This window comes from Lynx canadensis, chromosome D4 (genome assembly GCF_007474595.2).
Source record: "Lynx canadensis isolate LIC74 chromosome D4, mLynCan4.pri.v2, whole genome shotgun sequence".
Lineage (NCBI taxonomy): Eukaryota > Metazoa > Chordata > Mammalia > Carnivora > Felidae > Lynx > Lynx canadensis.
The window spans coordinates 71,450,932-71,478,346 of NC_044315.2; the positions used below are offsets into that span (position 1 = coordinate 71,450,932).

A 27,415-nucleotide genomic window follows, 5' to 3' on the forward strand; every position below is an offset into this window, starting at 1 on the left:
GGATAGGACATACACATTCCTCAGCAAATGGTAATAGCCCTTAGTAGTAACTTCCATTCCTACTTGTACATAAGCGTGAAAGCATGGTGATATTATGTACAAAAAAGCACCCATGTCAGTGCTATTTATACCAGTAAAATATGGAGACAACCTAAATATGACTAGGAATTGGAAAATCATTAAATATCCCATCATCAGTTAACTCACTGAAATACTTTGGAATCCTCAGAAAATAATTTTCTAATTAAATTTTAAGTTAACTCTAAAAGATGCACCCTGGGAAACATCTTAAGATTGAATAATAAAGGTAAAAATAATATAAAATATACAAACATAATGGGCAGATGTCATATTTTATTTTAATTTTTTTATGCCTTTTTGAGAAAGAGACAGCACAAATGGGGAAGAGGCAGAGAGAGGTAGAGAGAGAGAATCCCAAGCAGGCTCCACACTGTCAGCACAGAGCCCCATCCAGGCCTCGAATTCATGAAACCATGAGATCATGACCTGAGCCAAAACCGAGAGTCTGACATTTAACTGACTGAGCCACCCAAGTGCCCCAGCCTAAGTCATATTTATACAGCATGCTGAGAGGAAACACATAACAAAATGCTAGCAGCAATTAAGATGACAAGTTATGAATTTTTTCTGGTTTTTTTTTTGGAACAGTGAAGTTAATTTTATAAGAAAAATTATATATGAAAATATATTGTGACAACTGGCTGCTTCCATAATTTTTGGACCCGTAGCCAGAAAACCTCAAGGTGATTAGGGCTCTGTGGCAGCCAGGCACCTAGAGATTCCCATTTTCAGCCCTAGTTTCGGTGTGTGCTCCCAAAGAGTCAGAACCCCTATGTCTGCATACCATCTTGATCCAACCATATTGAGTTTTTAAAGAGGGTCACCAGAAACAGGATTTTCTTATAGAAGAGATGAATAATAAATCCCCAGAAGAAAAAGAGTATATACTTAAAGTATACAACTTGATGATTTGATATTGTTTGTGATTTGACATTGTGAAATGATTACCAAGACCAAGATAATCAAGTGTGTACCTATCACCTCACGTAGTTAACTCTCGTGCGTGTGTGCATGTGTGTGTGCATATGTGTTAAAAATGCTTCAGATCTACTCTCAGCAAATTTCAAGTGTGCCATACCAACTATTAAGTATGGTCACCATGCTGTACATTAGATCCTCGGAACTTCATCTTACAGATGAAAGTTTGTACCCTTTAATCTGCATCTCCTCATTTTCACCTACCCACAGCCCCAGCCAACCATTCTATTCTTTGTTTCTATGAAACTGGCTTTTTTTTAAGATGCCACATACAAGTGATACTATGCAGTATTTGTCTTTATCTGACTTACTTCATTTAGCATGACACCCTTCAGGTTCATCCATGTCGTCACCAGTGGCAGGATTTCCTTGTTTTTTAAGGCTGATAATATTCCATTACATACATACACAACATTTTCTTGATCTATCCATCAACCAAAGGACATTAAGTTGTTCCCATATCTCAGCTATTGTGAATAATGCTATAATGAATTTGGGAGTGGGGATATCTCTTCAAAATAGTGATTTTTGTTTCCTTCAGATATATACCCAGGAGTGGGATTGCTGGAGCATATTGTAGATCATATGGTAGAACGGAAGTTCTATTTTTCACTTTTTGTGGAACCTCTATACTGTTTTCCATAATGACTGCAACCAATTTCCATCCCTACCAATAGTATATAAGGATTTCCTTTTCTCCACATCTTAGCCAACATTTGTTATCTCTTGTCCTTTTCATAATAACCATCCTAACTGCTATGAGGTGATGTCTCATTGAACCACATACTTCTTTTATTTCCAGGTGAAGGCAACCCTTTGAAAGACCCCTGTGGGGTCAAGCTTAAAATTGAATTATGCTAAGTGGTCAGATCACCTCCTCTGTCAATGGCAGGAAATGGTAGTAGAAACGTAGAGAGACTATATCAGAATCTGGAGTTTTACTAATTCATGACAACCACAGACAATTACAGATTCTTCTGTAGGAAAAACAAAGAGTAGAGGAAAGGGAGTTTATTCTGTCCTAACCAGACTCTAGCCCATCCCGTTCCAGTGTCCAGAGCCTACCATTCATGAATTTAAAACTCTACCCACTATTCCTCCTTCCTGCCAGTCTTCTCAGTCAAGTATTCTGTAGCAAGGGCACAAGAACTAAGACCTAATATGTGTCTCCTAATTAGTAATTAAAGTGACATAAAAAGAATTGTCATACGTTTAGTCAGCATGCATTTTCCTTTCACTTCAGGCCCAGAGACATCTGAGGATTCGTACAGATAATTTCACACTACAGGTAGCTAATCATTTGTATACCTTCAAATGGATATTATTTAGGTATATGAGCATCCTTTACCTAAAGGAGAAACCAACTGAATGCTGGTCAGGAGAACCTCAGCCTACACTACCCTGGAATCACAGACCCACTGACTGTGACTAGAGCTTGCTTTCTAGCAGCCAATTCTTCCCACCCCAAGGGCCTATGTAGGCAAAACACTCTTCAACAACCTATAGAACTCTCCCCGAGAATAGCTGTGTTAAATACAATTTTCTCCATATAATTACATTTCCAGTAATGTTGTAGTACCCCTATAATTAGAGACCCACAGAAACAAGTATGTGCACTTGTTAAAACTCAGGAAATTAATAACTAAGACTTGTACATTTCACTGTAAGTTTTACATTAAAAAAACTTACATTGTATGTAGGTTTTACATAAACTAATATTCAATCGTGTTAATGACATACAGAATACAATACACAGATATCCATATATTGAAGTCTGCAACTTACCTTGAATTACATCATCAAAAATAAGATGGACTAATAGAGGGATGGTTGGATAGACATGTGACAAAGCAAGTAGAGTAGAATGCTCATAATAGAATGTAGATAGCAGACATAGGGGTGTTCACTGTAAAATTTGTTCAACTTTGCTGTATGTTTAAAATTTTTCATAACAAAATGCCGTAGGGAAAAAGAAATCAACTCACATTCTCCATCCTAGCTCTAAATAAATTATGAAGTAAATTTATTACTTTGCTGTGTCTGCCTTCAGTAACCTCCTTCACTCCTGATCATTTTAATTTTTTGGAATTATAGCTCCATTCTTCTCTCAAAAATAGAATTGCCTATAATGACTCAGGATACTGCTAGTACTGTGACCATCACAAGGCTCAAACTGAATTACTTTGCCTCACCTGGAATATTCGAGTATTAGTTAAGTTTCTTTGGTTGTGATCACCATATACTGACTAACTTAAACAAATAAGGAAAGGTGCCTGGGTGCCTCAGTTGGCTGAATATCTGACTCTCGGTTTCAGCCCAGGTCATGATCCCAGGGTCATGGGATTGAGCCCCATGTTGGGCTCCACACTGAGCCCGGAGCCTGCTTGGATTCTCTCTCTAGCCCTCCCTCTGTCTCTCTCTCTCTCTCTCAAAAAACAAAACACAAAACAAAAACAAACAGGGAATTGACTGGAAAGATACAGGGAAGCTCACCAGATGGAGGGAAGGTTTGGAAACCAAGCAAGGAACATACAGACACTAGACTGCTCCAGAGAGTTTAGGAAGCAAGCATACTGTTGCCCCAGGAGCTGAGGCCATAATAAATTAACTCCAAGAATTAATGGTCTTTCATCATTCTGTTCTAGTTCAAACTTCAGGCAGAGAACTTCCACTTAGGCTTCCTGGCCCGCTAAACTGTATTTAATGGGAATAAAGATCATTTCCAAAAGATACTGGAATAGGTGCTGAACAACCAAAAAAACAAGACAAAAAAGCTGACCAAAACAAAGAGTGCAGTGCACTTACGTTATTCTGTCACCCTTACCAGACACTGATACCATATTATTTACTTGAACATCACTGTTTTTCACTTCCATGAAAACATGGAGTTTGGTCACTCCAACTGTGTGGCTATCTTAAAATCTCCATCAAAATTTCCTAGGTTCTATTTTTTGCTCCCCTTCTCACCCCAGATTACAAAATTTCATAAAGAAGCATCATCTCCTTATACTCACTTCCAATGCTGGCTAAGGATTTAAGACTTCTCTGGGTCACATCACAGATCCCACACTAGTGTATCAAAACCTGTATCAGCTTGTATATTTGGATCTATTTCATAACTGGGAAGTTCTTCTCTGGATATTGGTGAAGATGGGACCTCAGTCCAACTGCTTGTCCAACAATATATCAGAACTGAAGGAAGCCCAAGGAACTAACCTGATCCACCTGAGTTCCACTCTGTCTAGAACAGGAATGCTCTGGGATGATTGCTTCTTAGGAGAGCCACTTAGGAGACACAGGAGAGTAATGAAAGTCTGCAGAGCAGACTAAGCCATTTTAAGCAACTGTATTTGAAATAACTAACAATTTCAACAGAAATTTGTGAGTAGGGAATGGAGACTTGGCTCTGGAGCTGCACATTTGGGCCGTGTTTATGTGAGTCAGGAGAAAATCTGGCTCTGACGCTGACACACTAGCACGGTTGTGGCTGGTGCCTCTCAGAGTAATTTGGAGTGCATCCAGCAAGGATTGGCCCTCCAGTGTGGGAAGCCAGAGGCCAGCTGGAATTATTTTCCATGGGCACCACACCCCTGGATTTTCAGGGTGTCCTCACACTACTGGCTCCATTATGAAAGAGCACACCCACCATCAGATAGCAACCTGGGGGGTTCCCATCACCACTTGATTTTCCAAGTTATGACTTCATTTTCTCCAAGGCATTTTCTTCTTATTTTTCTGGTTACAAGGAACTGCAGCTGCTTTATTTGGCTATGTTTGTCCTTAAAAATGGAATATTAATTAATTTAAGAGTTTACAGCTGACTATTCATATTCAGAAAGTTTTAATTCTAGTGCTGGCTTCATAAATTATTAATTGTTTGAGTTTGAAAAAAAATCACTCCAATTTCTCTAAATTGTACTTTCTTAGTCTAAAAAAATCTGTCCTATGTACCTTAGATTATTATAAGGATCGAGTGTCATAATGTTTTACCATTCTACAATAGGTTTCCTATCTGTGTCTGATAAAATTATATAGATTCTTTATATATCAAATATATTAATCATACATAAAAATTTTTAAGTCTGGTATTTGCCTTTAATTCTCTTTAGGTTGCTTTTAAAATATAAAAAATAATCAAGCACAATGATTATAAAAAGAATAAGATGTATAAAAAGAATACATAATGTTATAGTTTTTTTTTTTTTAATTTTTTTTTCAATGTTTATTTATTTGTGGGACAGAGAGAGACAGAGCATGAACGGGGGAGGGGCAGAGAGAGAGGGAGACACAGAATCGGAAACAGGCTCCAATATAATGTTATAGTTTTTAAAAAATTAAAAATTACTCATAACTTCACTCACTAGTGTGTGTTTTAGAATATACACTTGTATTTTGACGATGCATATATTTGCAGATATTTGTGAAGACATACATATTTTACAACAAAATTAGGATCAGAGATACATGCTGTTTTATAAATTCCTTTTTTATTTCACAATATGTTGCAAATATGGATATGTGAGATAGTGTGTACAATATGAAATATCTTACAAACATTCTCAATTACCGTCATTATAATAATTTATACTACTGACCCAGCAAAATTTATGTTTTCCTAGGATAATGATTAATTTTAAGACTATATTTCCATTCTTAAAAGTGTTACTTAAAAAAAAAAAAACAGCTAAAGGCTACAGAATCCTGAGAGCTAAACAAGAGAGTATAATGTTTCCAAAAAGGACTTGCAGGTGTGAATGTGATAAAGGACTATGTCCAAAGAGTAGAAATCTAGGTATTGGAGTCACATACGGATTTGAATTCTAGTTCTGTCCCTTTAAGTCTTGCTTTTCCTGTCTATTAACAAAATAAAATATAGTTCTTACCTTAAAACAATTTTTATTTAATACTTAAAATACATAGCAAAAAATAATAAATGTCATTAATATTACTATAATTATTACTATTTAATAATAGATATTTAAGTTCTTTTTAAAAAAATTTTAATGTTTATTTTTGAGAGAGACAGACAGACAGAGCGAGGGAGGGGCAGAGACACAGAGAGAGGGAGACACAGAATCCAAAGCAGGCTCCAGGCTCTGAGCTGTCAGCACAGAGCCCAAGGTGGGGCTCGAACTCATGAACTGCAAGATCATGACCTGAGCCTAAGTCAGACACTTAACTGACTGAGCCACCCAGGCACCCTAAATCATAGATATTTAAGTTCTAAAAATAGGCTTTCAAAAATACTGAGGATTTTATGGCTCTCATGGTTTAATTTAGTGATATAACCTATAATTTGACTATCACAAAACTGTCTTCCCCCTTTACCTGGATAGAAAATTAAACCATTAAAATTTTTCCTAGTGCTAGCACAATAAATGAAAATATATGATAAGAGATTTCACAAAAGAGAGAGAATAGGGGCGCCTGAGTGGCTCAGTCAGTTGAGTGACCAACTCTTGATTTTGGCTCAGGTTATGATCTCACGGTCTGTGAGATTGTGCCCCATGTCGGGCTCTGCACTGACAGCATGGAGCCTGCTTGGGGATTGTCTCTCTCCTACTCTCTGCCCCTCCCCCACTTGCTCTCTCTCTCTCTCTCTCTCTCTCTGTCTCAAAATAAATAAACATTAGATTTTAAAAAAAAGAGAGAGTATAATAATCATTGCTTCCAATAATTGTGAATGTTCAACCTTCCTATTAATTAAGGAAATTATTACAATGATAATATATAAATATTTTCAGGCATGATGTTAAAAGAAAACAAACACAAGAGCCCACTGATGGTAGCTGTCCACTAAGATAAGCGTTCTCATAAATTGGTGGTGGTGGCAAAAAGTGCTACAGTGTTTGGAAAGTAACCGTATAGTGTATAGTAAGATAATTTAAAAACTGGTAGTAATTTACCAATAATCACAGTTCTAGAATTCCCTTCAAATAAAAAAATTGATTACAATAGGATCTTTGTCACCGATTTGGCTATTACACTTTTGTCTATGTTAGTGAAAAATAATAATACAAATACCTGAGACTAGGAGATTAAGAGACTATTAGTACATCCATTCAGTGTAATATATGGCCATTGAAATATGTTTCAAGTAACTTTCTAATAACATTTTTTAAATGCTTATGTTGTAATGGCATGAAAAATGCAAATTTAAGGACATTTCTTAGGCTGCATGTCATTTTGTTTTGTTTTTCATGCTTAAGCAGACATCAACTTGGACTTTATTTTTGCCTTCCACTAGAATAGGTATATTATCTTCACTCTTCTTCCCTTTATTTGCATCCTGACTGGATCTCCACCTCAGACCCACTGATATACCCCACCTTCTAGTGTGGCTCTAGGCCTCTGGCTACAGCCTGAGGTTTTACTCTGTTCAGGTCTACTACCCAGAAAGGCTTCCTACCACCCTCCACATTCTTTCCATTTATTCCCTGACCTATTACCTCTCAACTGAAGTAAATACACCTCTTGGGAAACAACACATCCTTGTATTCCTCTCCTTTAGTTTGTGAAACCGTCAGGTTGCTGCCATGAGTGAAAAAGAGAAGATATTGATGGGGGCTAGGAACTGGAGAGAGAGAAGCATACTTGGCACCCTTATCAAAAAGTGCATATATATGAGGTGGTGAAGAGGGCCAGCTTGCAAGCCTTCCATGTCTCAGAGCTAAGGCCAGAGACTGGAGTTGACTAAAAATCTCCTTCTGCTGTATTTTCCCACCTGCCGTGCACTATGGCGTTAGTAGGGGAGGGTAGAGGTCATGATCCTTTAGATTCAACCCAGCTTCTGTGCCACAGCAGCAGATGGAATTTCCTTCTGTTCTTTGGAATGTGGTCTCCTAGTACCTGTAGTTTCTCAGGGCTTTATTCATTTAGTTTGGTTTGGTTTTAGGGTCTTTATTTATTTAGTGTTACATACCAACAAGAGCCTAATGAAATAATGGGAAAGAGCATATCATACACTGTGTTTTAAAAGCAAATTTGGGGGCACCTGGGTGGCTCTGTCGGTTAAAGGTCCCAACTTTGGCTCAGGTCATGATCTCGCGGTTTGTGAGTTCAAGCCCTACATCAGGCTCTGTGCTGACAGCTCAGAGCCTGGAGCCTGATTCAGATTCTGTGCCTCCCTCTCTCTCTGTACCTCCCCCGCTCACACTCTGTCTCTCTCTCTCTCAAAAAATAAAAAAAAAAAAAAAAAAAATTTAAAAAAATAAGAAAACATTAAAAATTAAAATAAGTAAAAGCATATTTGGCAGCACCATATCTAAGTAAGCATTGTTAAACAGTTGCCATTAATTGTTTAAAATACCTTAATCACAGATTTCTCTTTTAAATTAGTTCCTGAGAATATCTCATTGTAAATAGATTTTTATATTTCTTTGGAAATTCAATGCATACAACTATGTAAATAACTTGTTTATTTACATAATTTATTTAAAAAAAACCTGTTTAGGGTTCTGCTACCTTTATATCCATTTCAAAAAGATTTTTTAATGTTTATTTTTGAGAGACAGAGCGTGAGAGGGGGAGGGTCAGAGAGAGAGAGAGAGACAGAGAGACACAGAATCTAAAGCAGGCTCCAGGCTCCGAGAGCCATGAGCACAGAGCCCGACACAGGGCTGGAACTCACAAGCCATGAGATCATGACCTGAGCTGAAGTCGGAAGCTCAACCGACTGAGCCACCCAGGTGCCCCCCTTTATATCCATTTCAAAATTTGCCTTCCTTTCCATAGATAACGATCCTAAGGAAACTGTTTAATTGAGATTTAAGAAACACATAATATAAAAAGAGAAAAATAATTTTGTTTAATTTATGGATTTTTAAAAAAATGATGGCATCAGATGAATTTGATTAAATTGTTTCAGGGACAAAATGTCCATTGGAAATATAAGAGACGTCATATTCCAGATGGAGAGAAATGCAAATGGCAGCCAATTTATGTATTAATGAAAGTTTAGGTCTATTTACTTACAGAAAGTCTAGGAGTTAGCACTGCATGCAAATCTTCAAGCACAAAAGATGCTTGAAGAAAGATGAAACATAGAAAGATGAAACAATGAAAATGGCATGCCAAAAGGTTTCAATTAAATGTAAGGCCATGAATACTATTTAATTGGAATCTCCTTCCAGGGCCAGAAATGGGGCCTCTTGCTCTGTCAGGGCTGTGCCTTGCTGTGGCTTATGTGTGAACAGCTACATGCTGAGGGTCTTGCAGTCACTCTTTACATCAAAGCTGTAAGTCAAGCTTCTCCAGTGACTTTAAAGCAAGTTAAATAAACACCCATCAGGGAAAAGAGGAAAAGCTGTGGTTGAGAGAAACAGAGAATTTAAAACAGCAAGAAACAGCAGATACTTTAGAGAACCACTTTGCCCACCTCCATTTGGCATGGCCAAAGACATGACCTTCCCAAGTTTCTCAGAACTGTGCTGAACACAGCAATACACTGTCCAGGTCCCCCTTCAAGAATGGACTCACCACTCAGCTAAGAGGAATGTGGTCAGTAGCAAGCCTCCAGCTGACAGAAACTTCAGGGTCAGCCTCCTCTACCTAGAACTGCTTTCTCCATGGTCATACCCATCATGGGGCAGCCTGGATCCAATGACCTAGCAAGGTGTGGGTATAAAAGTTCAGTCATTAATGTATTGCAGTATGATTCCAGATAGCCCTAATATATCAGAACCACAATAAAATAAAAAATGAAATAAAAAAGAGGGTGAAGTAGAGAATAAAATAATACCAGGTGACAGGATTAGTATCCAAAGCACATTCTATAAAGTCCTATACACTCGCTAGTAATGGGCTGTAAATTTGAGCTCAATGAGACATGTGTCCTTTGGTTCCAGGGAAAATGGCAGAATAGGAGAACCCTGAACTCACTTCCTCCTATGGATACAACTAGGTAACACTCATATTCATGCAAATAACCCAGAAAATGGCCCAAAGACTAGAAGAATAAGCTCCACAATTAAATGTAGAGAAGAGGTCACATCAGATGGGTAGGAAGGACAGAGACTTGATAGGGAGCTAAATGGACATGTGGGCCTGTCTGTAGGAGGGAGGGAGCTGCCAGTATGGAGAGAAAACGACTATCACACTGGGTAGCCTGCACAGGGAAGATGAATCCCCACAATATTTGGTAAAAACTAGAGGGGCCGAATTTCATGAGTTCTTACAACCAGTGACTTAAAGCTGGGAACTTTAACAATTGGTCAGCTCAGCTTTGGGAAAGAGAGGATGATAGGAAGCCAAGTCCCCACTCTTAAGGAGACAGCACAACAGCCCACAGAAATTCAGCATACAAGTATCAGTTTGAGAAATGCCTGGGACATAGGGAAGGGAGAATTCTTTACCATCCCAGAAGGACAGAGATCACTGGGAGACACCTCCAGAAACAAAGGATATGGCAGGTGCCATTACCACCCCTACTCACTCCCCTTCCAGCACAAACACACAGCCACCTCAGGGAACCAGCATGGCACCAGCATTTACTACATAACTTGCTTACACAGCACCCCACCCCGTGCAGCCAGCTAACCTCAGTCCTGGCTTTGTGGGTCACCTGCCCCAGAAGACCTGAACAAACCTTGCCAACACCAAGTCTCCCAACTGCCTGCTTTGCAGGGCTTCAGTCCCAGAAGCAGCCACCAGTCACCTCCCATGGAGGACATGCACACTTTGTTAAAACTGTACACCTGCCCCCACATGCTTTGCAGATGGGCCCAGCCAGCCCTGGTCTCAGTGGCAGCTGCACATCCCCTGTGGCAGAGAACCAGCTTGTAAAACTTGCAGGCACTGCACATCACACCCACACATGTTTTGCATATTGGCCTCCACTGGCTATAGCTTAGCCTCTGGCAGAAGACCACCACCACCTAGTAATAGTGTGTGCCCCACCTACTACTTTCAAGAGCAAGACACTTAGCTGACTTTCCTAACACAGAAACAAACACAGAGAGCTGGACAAAATGATGAGACAGAGGAATATGTCCCAAATGAAAGAACAGGACAAAATTATAGCAAGAGACCTAAGCAAAACAGAGATAAGTAATATGCCTAATAGAGAATTTAGAGTAATGATCATAAAGATACTCAATGGAGTTAAGAGTGGAGAACATTAGTGAGGCCCTTCACAAAGAGATTTTAAAAAGAATCATTCAGAGATGAAGAACACAATTGAAATTAAAAATACACAAGATGGAATAAACAACAGGTCAGAGGAAGCAGAAGAACAAATCAGCAGCCTGGAAGATACAGTAATGGAAACTAATCAAACTGAACAGGTAAGAGAAAAAAAGAATTATGCAAAATGAGAATAGACTTAGGGAACTCAGTGACTCCATCTATTAATAACATTTGCATTAAAGTGATCTCAGAAGAAGAGAGAGAAAAGGGGGCAGAAAATTTATTTGAAGAAATAATAACTGAAAATTTTCCTCATCTGGCAAAGGAAACAAAAATTCAGATCCAGGAGGCACCGAGATACCCCAACAAAATTAACTCAACGAGGTCCACAAAAAGACACATAATAATTAAAAAGTCTAAAAAATAGTGGTAAAGAGAGAATTTTAAAAGCAGCAAGAGAAAAGAAAATAATTACATACATGGGAAACCCCATAAGGCTATCAGTGGATTTTTCACCAGAAACTTTGCAGTCCAGAAGGGAATGGCATGATATATTCAAATTGCTGAAAGGAAGAAAACTGCAGCCAAGAATACTCTATCAGCAACACTATCTATCATTCAGAATAAAAGAGATAACAAGTTTCCCAAAAAAATGAAAGTAAAAGGAATTCATCACCACTAAACCAGCCCTATAAGAAATGTTGATGGGGACTCTTTGCATGGAAAGGAAAGACCATAAGTAAAAGTAAGCAAAGTAGGAAGTGCAAAACCAGTAAAAATAAGTTTATCTATAAAAATCAGTCAAGGGACTCACAAAATAAAAAGATGTAAAGTATGACACCACATAACTAAAATGTGGGGAGGGGAGGAGTAAAGAATGGGCTCAAACTTAAGTGACCATCAACTTAATATAGACTGCTATATGCCTAAGATGTTATATACAAAACAAATGGTAACCACAAACCAAAAACCAGTAATATATATTCAAGAAAATAAAGAGAAAGGAAAGCCAACTTATAGTGAGAGAAGGGAGCAAGAAAGGAACAGAGAAGATCTACAAAAACAATCACAAAACAAATAACAAAATGGCAATAAATACATACCTATGAATAATTACTTTGAATATAAATGGACTAAGTACTCCAATCCAATCAAAAGACATAGGGGGACAGAATGGATAAAAAAAAAAGACCCACCTATATGCTGCCTATAACAGATTCATTTCAGACCTAAAGATACATGCAGATTGAAAGTGAGGGGGTAGAGAAATATTTACCATACAAATGGATGTGAAAAGAAAGCCAGGATAGCAATACTTAGATAAAGTAGACTTTAAAACAAAGATTGTAACAAGAGACAAAGAATGACATTACATAATCATTAAGAGGGCATTCCAACAGAAGACATAATAATTGTAAATATTTATGCGTTCAACATGGAAATACCCCAATACTAAAGCAGTTAATAACAAACAAAGGAACTAATCAATGGTAATACAATAATAGTAGGGGACTTTAACACCTCACTGATATCAATGGACAGATCATCCAAACAGAAAATCTATAAGTAAAACATGCAGTGTGTGAATGACACACTGGACCAGATGGATTTAACAGATATATTCAGAACATTCCATCCTAAAAGAACAGAATACACATTATTTTCAAGTGCACATGGAACATTCTCCAGAATAGATCACATGTTAGCCCACAAAACAAGTCTCAACAAATTCAAAAAGATTGAAGTCATGCCATTCATCTTTTCTGACTATAACACAATGAAACTATAAATCAACCACAAGAAAAATTTTGGAAAGACCACAAAATACATGGAGATTAAATAACATGCTACAAACAATAAATGTGTCAATTAAGATATCAAAGAAGAAATAAATGCACGGGGGACAACTGAAAATGAAAATACAATGGTCCAAAATCTTTGGGACACAGCAAAAGCAGTTCTAAAAGTTTATCTCAATACAGGCCCACTTCAAGAAGCAAGAAAAACCCCAAATAATAACCTAAACTTACACCTAAAGGAGTTAGAAAAAGGAGAACAAATAAAATGTAAAACCAACAGAAGAAAGGAAATAATAAAGATTAGAGCAGAAATAAATGATATAAAAACTTAAAAAAGTCAATGAAACCAGAAGCTGGTTCTTTGAAAAGATCAACAAAATTAGTAAACTTCTAGTCAGGTCCATCAAGAAGAGAGAGAGAGAGAGAGAGGACTCAAACAAAATTAGAAATTAAAGAGGAGAAATAACAACCAACATCTCAAAAATATAATGGATCTTAAAAGAATATTATGAAAAAGTATATTCCAACAAACTGGACAACCTAGAAGAAATGGATAAATTCCTGTAAACATATAACCTACCAAAACTGAAGCAGGAAGAAATAGAAAATTTGAACAGACTGATTACCAGAAAGGAAACTGAATTAGTAATCAAAAAACTCCAAACAGAAGTCCAGAACAAGATGGCTTCACAAGGGAATTCTACCAAACATTTAAAAAACAGTACTTGGGGCTCCTGGGTGGTTCGGTCAGTTAAGTGTTTGACTCTTGATTTTGGCTCAGGTTATGAATCATTCTTACAGTTTGTGAGATCCAGCCCTGTATCAGGCCTGCACTGACAGCATGGAGCCTGCTTAGGATTTTCTCTCTCCCTCTCTCTCTGCCCCTCCCTCATTTGTGCTCTCTTTCTCTCTTAAAATAAATAAAAATTCAATTAAAAAAAATAGTTCTCAAACTTTTCCATAAAACAGAAGAGGAAGGAAAACTTCCAAATTCATTCTATGAGGTCAGCATTATCCTGATTCCAAAACCAGATAATCATGCCACAAAAAAAGAGAACCACAGGTCAATATCTTTAATGAATGTAGATGCAAAAATCCCCAACAAGATGTTAGCAAATTGAATCCAACAATACATTTTAAAAAATCATTCACCACAATCAAGTGGAATTTATTCAAGGGATGCAATAGTGGTTCAACATTCATTAATCAACCAATGTGATACGTCACATCAATTAAGAGAAAGGATAAAAACCATACAGTCATATGGTTTTTCAATAAATGCAGAAAAAATGCACATTTCAATAAATGCAGAAAAAAACATTTGATGAAGTATTAATTCCATTCATGACAAAAACACTCAACAAAGTAGGTTTGGAGGAAATATACCTCAACATAATAAAGACCATACATGAGGGGTGCCTGGGTTGCTCAGTCGGTTAAGCATCTGACTTCAGCTGAGGTCATGATCTCATGATTCATGGGTTTGAGCCCTGCATTGGGCTCCGTGCTGACAGCTCAGAGCCTGGGGCCTGCTTCAGATTCTGTGTCTCCCTCTCTCTTCCGCTCAAGCTCGCTCTCTCTCACTCTCTCTCTCTCTCTCTCCCTCTCTCAAAAATGAATAAACATTAAAAAAAATTTTTTTTAAATAAAAGCCATACATGAAAAACTCACAGCGAACACCATACTCAACAGGGAAAAATTAAGAGCTTTTCCCCTAAGGTCAGGAACAAGACAAGGATGGCCACTCTCACCACTTTTATTCAACACAGAAGTGGAAGTCCCAGCCACAGCACTCAGACAAGAGTAAGTAATGAAAGGCATCCAAACTAGTAAGGAAGAAGTAAAACTTACACTATTTGCAGATGACATGATACTATATATAGAAAACCTCAAAGACTCCATCAAAAAACTACTAGAACTGATACAGGAATTCAGTGAGGTTGCAGGAATGTATAGAAAACAATGTATAGAAATTCGCTGCATTTCCATACACTATTCATGAAGCAACAGAAGGAGAAATTAAGAAAACAATCCTTTACAGTTGCACCAAAAATAATAAAATACCTAAGAATAAACTTAACCTTGGGGCGCCTGGGTGGCGCAGTCGGTTAAGCGTCCGACTTCAGCCAGGTCACGATCTCGCCGTCTGTGAGTTCGAGCCCCGCGTCGGGCTCTGGGCTGATGGCTCAGAGCCTGGAGCCTGTTTCCGATTCTGTGTCTCCCTCTCTCTCTGCCCCTCCCCCGTTCATGCTCTGCCTCTCTCTGTCCCAAAAATAAATAAATGTTGAAAAAAAAAATTAAAAAAAAAAAAAAAGAATAAACTTAACCAAGGAAGTGAAAGACCTGTACTCTGAAAACTATGAATCACGGCTGAAACAAATGTAAGATGACACAAATAAAGACATTCCATGCTCATGTATTGAAAGAAAAAATATTGTTAAAATGCCCATACTACCCAAAGCAATCTACAGATTTAATGCAATCCCTATCAAAATACCATCAGCATTTTTTTCCAGAACTAGAACAAACAATTCTGAAATTTGTATGGAACCACAAAAGACCCCAAAGAGCTGAAGCAATCTTGAAAAAGAAAAACAAATTTGGAGGTATCACAAGTCTAGATTTCAAGTTATGTTACAAAGCTGTAGCAATCAAAACAGTATGGAACTGGCACAAAAATAAATACATAGATCAATAGAATGGAATAGAGAGTCCAGAAATAAACCCACAATTATATGGTCAATTAATCTTCGAGAAAAGAGGCAAGGATATACCATGGGAAAAAGACAGCCTCTTCAGCAAATGGTGTTGGGGAAACTGGGCAGCAATATGCAAAAGAATGAAACCATTTTTTTATACCATACACAAAAATAAGCTCAAAATGGATTAAGGACCTGGTTAAATGTGAGACCTGAAACCATAAAAATCCTAGAAGAGAGCACAGGCAGTAATCTCTCTGACATTGGCCATAACAAAATCTTTCTAGATATGTCCCCTGAGGCAAGGGAAACAAAAGCAAAAATAAACTGATGGGACTATTTCAAAATATAAAACTTTTGTACCACAGAGGAAATAACCAAGAAAACTAAAACACAACCTACTGAGCAGGAGAAGATATTTTTAAAAGACATATCCAATAAAGGATTAGTGTCCAGGATACATAAAGAACTTAAATAATTCAACACCAAAAAAGCAAATAATCCAGTTAAAACATACAGATGGCAAACAGACACATGAAAAGATGCTCATTATCAGGGAAATGCAAGTCAAAACTACAACAAAACATAACCTCACACGTGTCAGAATGACTAAAATCAAAAACACAAGACACAAGTACTGGCAAGGATGTGGAGACAAAGGAACACTTGCACACTGTTGATGGGAATGCAAAATGGTGCAACCACTGTGGAAGATAGTATTTAGGTTCCTCAAAAAATTATAAATAGAATTACCATATGATCCAGTAATTGCACTACTGGTTATCTACCCAAAGAACATGAAAACAATAAGTTGAGGGGTTTATGCACCCCTGTATCTATTGCAGCATTATTTATAATAGCTGAATTATGGAAGCAACCCAAGTATCTACCAATAGATGAATGGATAAGAAGATGTGGTAGATAGATGACAGATAGTAAATAGATAGTTATATAGATAATGGAATATATATAATATATAGCTATATAATAGAATAGAATATTATTCAGCCATTAAAAAAGAATGAAATCCTGCCATTTGCAGCAATACGGATGGATCTAGAGAGCAAAATGCTAGGTGAAATAAGCCAAAGAAAGAAAAATATCATATTTCACTCATATGTGGAATTTAAGAAATTAAAAAAAAAAAAACAGCAGCAAAGGGGGAAATAAGAGAAAGAGACAAAACAAAACCAAAAATAGAAAACAAACAAAACAAAAAAAATCCAGACCCTTAACTATAGAAAACTGATGGTTACTAAAAGAGAGGTGGATGGGGTGATGGGTGAAATAGGTGATGGAGATTAAGAGTACACCTATCATGAGGAACTCTGAGTCATGTAGAGAATTGCTGAATCACTATATTGTACACTTGGAGCTAATATAACACTGTGAGTTAACCACACTGCAATTTAAAAAATCTTAAAAAAATAAGAAAGAAATGTACCCTCTGAATTAGTAATGAATGAGTGAGTTAAGAATTAAGTAATAAATGTAAATACTACAATAATTACTAAGGAATGCAAAAGTATTTGAAAATATGAAAAGACAAATCATGATTTGGGTTGTAAAGATAATAATGCAAATATCCTTCCCAAAATAACTAATAACTTTAATGTAATTCTAATGAAATTCCCAAGGGTTTAGAAAATTGACAAAAATATTCTGAAGTTCACCTGAATGAAAAAAAGAGCCAGGAATAGCTACAAATTTTTTAATCCAGAATAAAACAAGGGAATTGCACTACCAGAGTAAAATATGTAATGAAATAATATTAACAGCAATGTGAGAGACAGGCAGGAAAAAAGGCCCGATGATATCAATCCCATAAATGATAAGAGACAGAAACGGACGCAAGGATAACATTTGAATTTAGTAATAAAAGCATTCATTGGGGCGCCTGGGTGGCTCAGTCGGTTAAGCGTCCGACTTCAGCTCAGGTCATGATCTCGCGGTCCATGAGTTCGAGCCCTGCATCGGGCTCTGGGCTGATGGCTCAGAGCCTGGAGCCTGCTTCCCATTCTGTGTCTCCCTCTCTCTCTGCCCCTGCCCCGTTCATGCTCTGTCTCTCTCTGTCTCAAAAATAAATAAACGTTAAAAAAGAAATTAAAAAAAAAAAAGCATTCATTGCTTCTCATGATTCTGAAATTTTGGTATGTCTCTGAATAGACAGTTTATTTCCACCTCATATTGTGTGGACTACAGCACCTCAGCTGGGGCTGGATGTTCCAAGATGGCTTTGACCATGTGTCTGGTGCTTCATCTGGGGTGGCAGGATTGGACTGAGACTGGCTAGGCCTTCCTCCCTGTCCCCCACCCACCTCCCTTCCTCTCTTCTCTCTCTCTCTCCCACACACTCATCTCTCTCCCTCCCCCACCATCAATATCTCTCCCCCTGGATTCTGTTGGTAATCTAGTGTGAGTTTCTTTACACAGCGGCTGATAATGTCAAGAGAACCGGAACCCAAGCTGTCTGGTCTTCAAAGGCCTACACGTAGCACAGCACAACCAAAGCTGCTTCTATTGGCCAAAGCAAGGCACACCAGCCCAAGTTCAAAAAACGGTGAATAGACTAATTCTTGACTGGAGGACTTTCATGTGTATACATTGTCCCATTGCTCATGTCTACTTCTGCAGACAACCTGCCAGAATAAATTTGTTATTATTATGAAATATGTATGCACACACACACTCACACACACTCATACACCGAGTGTTTACTTGGGCCCATTTGGTTTTGCAGACTAACTCTATCAAATATTCTCTTCCAAAAGATGGAAAAATAAGGAATGCTCCCCAATTCACTTTGTATTGCTTATATAACCTTGATTCCAAGGTATAAGGAGGTACTACTGCAAGAAAGGAGAATTGGCCAGTCTTATTTAAAAATATAAATCAAAAAGTACCTAGATAAAATATTATCAAATTGAATCCAGCAGTGTATAAAATAAATAATACATGGTGTTCAATTGCAGATGGGTTCACGTCTGAAAACCTAATTAGTTTAAACACTTTCACAAAATAGAATAGGAAAGAAATGAACATTTCAATGGATGAGGGAAATTATTTTTTATTATTCAAAAATAATTCGTGACTTTAAAGAACTCCTAGCAAATAAAAGTAAAAGTGAGCTTCCTTAACCTGATAAACAGAATCTACTGAAAACCTATAACAATAACCCTGAATGGTGAGAAGTTAGCATTGCTTCAAAGACAGGAACATGATAAGGGTACTCACAATCAATACTTCCATTCAACATTGTACCAGATGCCCTAGCCAGAGGGGTAAGGAAAGAAGAAAAGATAAGTGGCATACAGGTTGGAGAGGAAGAAACAAAACAATTATTTCCTGATGATATTTTTTAACATTCAGAAACTCCAAGAAACTCTTCACATAAACTACCAGAGCAAACAACACAATTTAGCTAAATTGTTGTATAAAAGGTCAATATATAAAATCAGTGCATTCTCCTACATTAATAATCCAATAAAGCTGGTATGGGTTATTCAAAAAAATAACATTAAAGTTAGCTATTATAAATTTAAAACAAAGCATATCTTGATCCCAAGGAAATCCTGTGAATTAATATTAATTTTTTTAATATTTTTTAATGTTTATTTATTTTTGAGAGAGAGAGAGAGAGAGAATGAGCAGGGGAGGGGCTGAAAAAGAAGGACACACAGAATCTGAAGCAGGCTTCAGGCTCCAGAGCTGTCAGCACAGAGCCTGACACAGGGCTCAAATCCATGAACCACGAGCCCATGACCTGGGCTGAAGCTGGATGCTCAACTGAATAAGCCACCCAGCCACCCCAATATTGATGTTTTAATGAAGCTTTTGGAATATCAGAAATTATAGATGAATGTCTAAGTAAATGGAAAGAGATTTTCCAAGTGTAAAGGCCATGAAAGATTCATAAAGCAAATAACTGATAAATTAGACTCCATAAAGCATGTTAAATGATATAAAAACTATTATAACACTTAAGTGATGTACTGGAAAAACAGCCACAAATAAGGCAAAAAGTTGATACCCTTAATATGCAAAGCATACTTCTAAGTCTTAAAAGCCATTGGAAAAACACTACTGCTCCCAATAAAAATAGTAGCAAAGAAAATTTGTGTAAGAAAATATCACTTATAATCATGTGAATAAAGGCTAGTCTTACCATAATAAAATAATTGCTTATTAAAATAACAGTGATGCGTTACTTTTTCACCAACAAATGGAAAATAACACCAGGAAAATGCAATTTGTGTGCTATGAGACAAGTCTTTTCCCACATTGCCATTAGGAGCTGAAGATACACAACCGTACTCTGGGCTGTATTTACAGAGCACAATATAACATACTATGTCTGACCCACTCTCCAGGTCCATTTATATACCTATTTATATACCCATTATCTATTTACATACCCCAGAAAATAATTATATATTTATATACTTTATACTTTTTTTTTTTTTTTACAGAGAGAGAGAGAGACAGAGACAGAGAAAGAGAGAGAGAGAGAGAGAGACAGTGTGCGAGTGGGGGAGAGAGGCAGAGGGAGAGAAAGAGAAAATCTTAAGGAGACCCCGTGCTCGGTGCAGAGCCTGATGCCACAATCCTAGGATCATGACCTGAGCCAAAATCAAGAATTGGACACTCAACCAACTGAGCCACTGAGGTGCCCCCATACTTTATACATTTTTAATATATATATTTATTCATATATTTTATACATTATTATACTTAATATATCTATATTATGGAATTATGTGTGAATGTATATATATGTATGTACAAAATTGTTCATGATATGACTTGAACTATAGAAAAACTGAATATGAAATACCAAATGATTAAATAAATTATGGCTCACCAGTAATTGATTTCAAATTTTGATATGCTTGGGAACTCTTCTTTAAGGAGAATTTTGTGCAGAAGCCCAGTATCTAAAGTAGTTCATTGTGAACCTGTTTGAAAAGTTCAAGGGAAGCCATGGAATCCATTGGGTTTGCTTCTCCCAATTCTTGCTTCTCCCAAGCCCTGTGGTGGCCCTTAAGACACCTCTATGAATCCCCAAGACTACATGGAAAACTGAGAAGAAAAGACACCACTATACAATATTATAAGACTACTGAATTCATACTTCAAAAAATTTGTAATGATGAGAGCAAAGGCTCATAATATATCACATAAAAATTAATATACACAAAACTTCATTTTATATGATCACAACTAGATAAATATATGTATGTAAATATCTGGTGATTCTTTCTATTTTCTTCTTTAAAGTTATCCATAATTTTCAGCTTTCATACCAAAACCATGAATTCCTTTCATTATTAGGGGGAAATGGAAAATTATTAACAAACATGTGTAATTTGCATTCAGGCCCTCTAGTTCATGTTAGAATTATTATATGCATCTGTAGAAAAAAAAACTTGGAATTTTTAAGAAAGTTTTATTAGAAACAGCTAAAGAGCTCTCCAATAATCTACCTCTGGGACATTTATCTTCGGTGTTATTTGGAGCACATCTGAAATCAATTAGAGCCCCCCAACTGGTTTCAGGAGGCTGTGTGTGCCTCCAGCCATCTCCACAGCAAATTGCCTCAGCCGTGGTCAAAGTCAAAATTTCTCAGTTGCCTTGGTTGACCTAGAAATGTTTTATGTAATTTGCCATTATCTGGAAGGGAAACAGTTGTTAGAAAATAAATCTTTTCTGACTCTGTCTTGTTAAAGGGGTGCCAAGAAATGTTCTTCATCATTCGGACATACCAGAAGAAAAATAAGAAATATTCAGTAAAATAAATGGAATCTCCAAAGTAAATCCAAAGAAAAATCACTGTTAATCTACCTCTAGAGATACAAAGTATAGAGTGATTTGCTTTTTAATCTTTGAATGCCAGAAATAGCGTATCTATAAGGACTGAATACGGAAATAAGAGGCAGAATTTTTATTTTTCTTTCCTTCCTCCATTCAGTACGTACTTACCAAAAAAAAAAAAAATCTATAATAAGAAGGTAGTGTACTCGGGGCTGGGAATAGAAATTCATACATAGTAGAGGAGACGATGGAGGCAGAAATAGCCAGTGCTTCCACTAACTCATGTAGCTTTACGCTGATGATCACTAATCTCAAATGGTCCCTTAGAGCCTCCAGGTGATTTCAACTGTATTTAAGTAAGTAGCTCATTCACTTGCCTACTCTACACGGTTAGTTTGTACCTTTTTCTGTGTCCTCACATGTCCAACGCTTCCTCCCCTTCTCTCTCGGATGCTGAGACTGCTTGCTTGTTCACTGAGAAAACAGAAGCAACAGGAAAAGATTTTGATGTACTCCCCACCATGTCTGCTGACATACGGGCATGTGTGCCCTGATCCTCCATCATCCCTCCTGTGGCTGTGGATAAACTCATGGCCTCCGAGCTGAGACCAAGCCCTCCACTTGTGTGGGAGATTTCATCCCTCTCACCAACTCAAGAACACGACTTCAGCAATTGTTTCCTCTCTCCCCTACTTCTTCAGTTTCCCTCTGTCTGCTGAGTCGTTCACAACAGCACACAAAAATGCTAGATCTTAAAATGAAACCCTCACTTGACCCCACATTCCCTCTCAGCTACCACAATACATCTCTGCCTTACCCCACTGCAAAAATTCTATGAAATGTTGACTATACAGAGTGTCTCAAATCCCACTCTTCCCATTCTCTCTCGAATGCATTCCTGTTAGGCTTTCTTCCCAAGCACTCCACTGAAACAGCTTTCGTAAATATCCCCTGACCTGTCTCCCTCTCTCACACCCTGTCCTCCACCTCCCTTGTGCCCCACCACCATTTGACATACCATATAATCACTCACTTGTTTGTTGCCTGTTGTCCCCAACTGATCTATAGCTTCCAGGAACTCTACCCTAAGGGCCCAGAACATCGCCTGGCACATAGCAAATATTCAATAAATTTTTGTTAAATGGATCAGTGGGATAAATAAATGACCATGCCTAAGATGATGCAATTATCCAGTTAGGGAGCAGATATTTAAAGTCAGCTGTACCTGACTTTCAAATCACGTACCCCAAAGCCTCATGCCACACAACCTGTGCCTCTGATGAGGTGATTGAAATAGATGGCAGTATCATTAGTGAAGTAGGGTCTATAATAGAAGGGAGATTTGCCATGGAGACTTGTGAAATCATTTAATAGTTGGCAAAATAAGCATAACATTAGAGAAATTGCCTACTTACTCAGAGGTGAGTAATCTGGCAATCTCATATATCTACTACACAATCCAGAATGAGAAATGGAACAACCACAGCCTCTAAATGACCCAAGCAGATGTCACAAAACCCAAGCTTACACACAAGAAGCTTAGTGGGTTCTCTCAGAGCCACAAGTTTAGGGTTAGGTATTCCAACCACAGAAGCTTAAAAGCGACCAACGGTGAGGTACTAGAGAGAGCACACTCCCACATAGACACACACACAATTTCCAGAAGCCTTTACAAGAACATAAATGACCTAGTCTGCTTTCATTCAGCCTTACCACAGCCCTTCACACCTCCAGAGCCCTTCACGCCTCAGCAGTGATTCTCCTGCAAGATGTCCGAATACAGGGCAGCATAAGACATGTGTTTAGAACAATGATCGGAGGTTGGGAGGATACGACTGAGTTGCATTCAGTACATGTTTTGAAAAAGTAGATAAGGAACTCATACATTTTAGAGATATCCACAGAATCTGGCTGCAAGTTTTTAAAGCCTGCAATTGAAGAGGTAAAATTTCTGGAGAAACAAACAAGAAAATCTATTTAATAGAAGAGCCCAACCCCCATTTATGCTAAACAAATGGGACATTGGTATCCTTCTCCAAAGGATAAAAAAGAGAATCAAAGTGAATTTTAGTAGATACACGGATTTAATTTTTATTTTCAATTTGTGTTTGAGTCATGCCAAAGGTATATGAGAGGTGATAAATACGGCACAACTTGCATCATGAGAGTAATATCTGATATCAACAATCCAAGACAAGTTGGTACCCACTGGTCCAGGGAATGGGAAGTTGCTGATTTAATAGCTCTATGACCTTCTATAGAGTGATGATAGTCTCATTTGTGGCTAACTAAGTATACTTTTTCCAAGTAAGAGATTTGTTTTTCTAAGATTAGCAGTATAATGTCCTTAAAACTGGAAATAAATTAGCAGTACCAAAGAAAACTCCAAAAATCAGGCTTTTAACTCTGCAGGCTTGAAAAGAGAAATAAGAGCTTAATATTAAAATTTTCAAATTTTTTCCACCCTCATTAGCACTTCTGGTCTCAGATTTCACTGCTGGCATTACCGGTGGTGTATAGAAGCTTGTTTTTGTCACATATGTGAAGATTTATTTAACGTGAAAGCCCTCCCCAGTTCATGCGGATTGAAACCATAACTAAACACCTTGTCACATGTTTCCTATTGTGAATAGGCACATATAGCTTTCCAAAGAATAATTATTATTCCAGTGTGCAGATTTTACCCAGACTTTCAAAAGGTAGATTATAGATCTTGAGAAACTAAAAAACTTATTTATGATTTTTAATCAGAAAAAGACTGTGTTCAAAATAAGACATGGAAAACAATTCATTCTCTGGAAAATAGAAAAATAAAGCTTTGGAAAACTAATTTCCCACTAATTTCCCCCTTTTTCTGAGCCAGATTCGAAAAGCTATGGTAAAAAAATATATATTACATGAGAAAAAAACCCTTCTTTTCCTGTATTCGGTAGTTCAAATATCATATGAGATACTTTAAAGATTGAATTTTTGCTTTTGGGGGAATGGAATGGTTTCCTAAATGCCATCGGGACCCTCACTCTGCCTTGTGGCCAAATCTTTTTAAAGTCCCTACAATCTGATATCCAAACATATAACATTGAAGGCAATATAACAAAGGAATTAAGACTGCAGGATCTCAAATCAGAGACTTGAGTTTGAATTCTCCATTCTACTTATTATCCTTCCTATCCTCGAGCTATTTACTTCTCTGAGCCTCTGGTTTCTCATCTGCAAAATGGGATAAAAGTATGGCCTGTTTCATACTTTCAGAAAGTATCAAAAAACAATACACAGAAACCACCTACCATGGGGTAAATGCTCAAGCACGGATTTCAATTATGAATGTGATTGTGATCATGATAAGTAGCATCAATTGCTGTAAGTCTGGTTTCCCTTTAACACCACTCGCCTGCCTGGTGCACAGGCACATAATACCTTCTTAAATATTTTGTGATAGACTGCTGGAAAGAGGAGTTTGAACCTGGATCCATGCTCTTAAAATTCAAGAAATGTAATGACTCTTCTCTATTTCATTTCATCTACTCTCATTATTCCATCCACTTTCTTCCCTACTTTCAGAAACATCTAGAGAAGAATGAGAAAACTTGGCTACAAACAGGAGAGTGTTTTGGAGGATTTGGATGTTGGGGAGCACGAGGCTTGCTTTGGGAGAGTTGAAACGGGGTAACGTAAAATAAAATATGAAGAACAGCCATCCCTAGTGAGAAGAAAACACTATCAAATCCTGATTTGTGTATATGTCCATCATTGGTATGATTACTGAAAAGCCAGTCTAGTAGCTACTTTTTGCCCCCGTGCTCCGTAATTGTGCCTTGAGTCTTTTCTGCCTCTTTAAGATAAACCCCCTTCATGTGCTAGCTGCATTTAAAAAGTACCAATGAACAACTCAATTAACCCAGTAAATTATGAACCATTCAGTAATGACAGTAAAGAAGGTGCCAGCAACATTACTGAAAGACTGACAAGGGGTGTTCGGGGAAGTTCAGTGGACCTGGACTGCTTTGTAGTCTTCACCCAAATCCTATCCTAAAAGGAAAGCTCAGTCCGTTGTGTTTGCATACAGGGCTTGGTGAGCATGCTTTGTCAATTATTATCAATGACTGACCATGACATTAGAAAATGTTATTTCTTCCAACTAAAAAGAACCTGCACTGACCCTTCTCTGTTGTGCCTCCCCATCCCCCACATAATTATGCCCTTTCACCTCTGTTTTTCTTCTTCTTCTTCTTCTTCTTCTTCTTCTTCTTCTTTCTTCTTCTTCTTCTTTTACTTCAGGATTTATAAAATCCTTTGAAACATGTTGTTTCCAGATGTAGGTCCCAAATGCCCTGTCATTTACTTCCTGTCCAAGCACAGAGCAGATGGAATTACACAAGGTTGGCCGCATGATTCCACCCTCCAATGCCTTCATTAAACTTCAGGATTTTAAAAGAGTCTGCCCAGTTACTGGCAGGGACCTTTCCATACTTCCACCCCCAAAGCTGTAAATTACTACCTCATTAAACTCAATTGTAAATGATTAGGTGTCTGGAATGTACTTTCCTTTCCCTGCAGCCTCCTTGGGGTAATTACTGCATCACAGGCCTCCCTACTTAACTTAGCACATTATTCAAGCAGTGCAATGTTTGAGTAGCTCAATGAGGGAGGAGGTTTTATTTCTGTGAAGGTATTATAACTCTATCTTTTGGTTCCAAAAGCAGATTTGTGATCTTTCAGTTCCCATTGAGTAATCTCTCTTTTAACAAGAGAAAGCTGTACGCAACCGGCCTTTTTCAAGAATTCATCTTTCTTTCTACCACACAGGCAGTTGGAACTACAGCACTTTTGTTTTTTCTGAGAATCAGTGAAATAATTTAACATTTTTAAAAGGCTGCTGTTGCTGCCATTAATTTCTATAGGTAAAGAGCGCCTGGGAAATGTTTAAATGTGGTTTTTTGTTTGAGTGGGGTGTTTTGTTTAGTTTTGTTTTCTGAGACGAAGGGAAACAAAGGTAACTCAGGTGATCAATGCCTAACCACCTAAGTCTGATTCTTTGATGACATTTGTTTTACGAAACCTTGAAGAGTCTGGAAAGGTCATGGGTAAAGGGTAGGAGGGAGAGAAAGAGGAGGAGAGGCTGTCACATTGAATAAATAATCTATCCCAAGTTCCCAGCCTGGTTGCCATCACGTTAGCAGGAAAGGTGAAACTGATATTCCCTGAGGGGCAAAAGCTCAGAAGGTCAGTCCTCTTTCTTAGGGAGGTTTTTGCCTCTTTAGTTGATTCATTGGTTTAGAGTCAAGATTTTTCACTATGTCTGTCCTGGGCCTCCCTGCCACTTGTTTCACTAGAGTCCATCCGTTGTGCTTCAGTGTCACTGGAATATAGGGAAAGATAGTGACTTGTCATTTGGAGAAAGGAAATGAGGGCCATTAAGCCAAATGTTTAACTGAAGTCAAACAAGTATTAGCAATACAGTCATTGCTGATGTAGAGTTTCCACTTGTGTGAAGGAAAATGCGAAAATTGATAATGGAATGGAGCACCATCCCTTATAACTCAGCCTAGGAATGCGTTCTTGGGTATTATAGATGATCCTAAGGAAGATTCATTCATATTTGGACATGACACATAAGAGGTGGACTACATGGCTTAGGCATTCATTTGTCTGCATTCATTTGTGTCTGGAAAAAGTTCAAATGAACTTTGCTTGGGAGACCACTCTCTAACTGGGATGGAATAAAAGGGCATACCTAGTACCTTGGAGTAGACAGCAGAAGAGAGGTAAAGGAGCTACTTCCCCAAGGAAGGAAAAGAAATGTAGTCATTTGGCAATGTCATCAATGTCGTCATGGCGGACACCAGCAGCAGTGATGATGCTGACTTAAAATTCTCGGCAAGTTTCGTGAACATTAGATATTCAAAAGAGTGCATAGGGAAG

General features: G+C 37.7%; 1 protein-coding gene across 1 annotated transcript in view; it reads right to left on the reverse strand.

The window, feature by feature from the left end:
* The window catches only part of LPAR1 (lysophosphatidic acid receptor 1), a 317,053-nt gene that overhangs the window by 218,806 nt on the left and 70,832 nt on the right, over positions 1-27,415 (reverse strand). The window contains exons 6-9 of the mRNA XM_030293259.2: positions 25,701-25,838; positions 23,207-23,255; positions 21,895-21,959; positions 20,544-20,637 (exon numbers count right to left, since the gene is read on the reverse strand). The gene's annotated coding sequence lies outside the window, so the exon portion shown is untranslated. The remainder of the gene's footprint in view (positions 1-20,543; positions 20,638-21,894; positions 21,960-23,206; positions 23,256-25,700; positions 25,839-27,415) is intronic.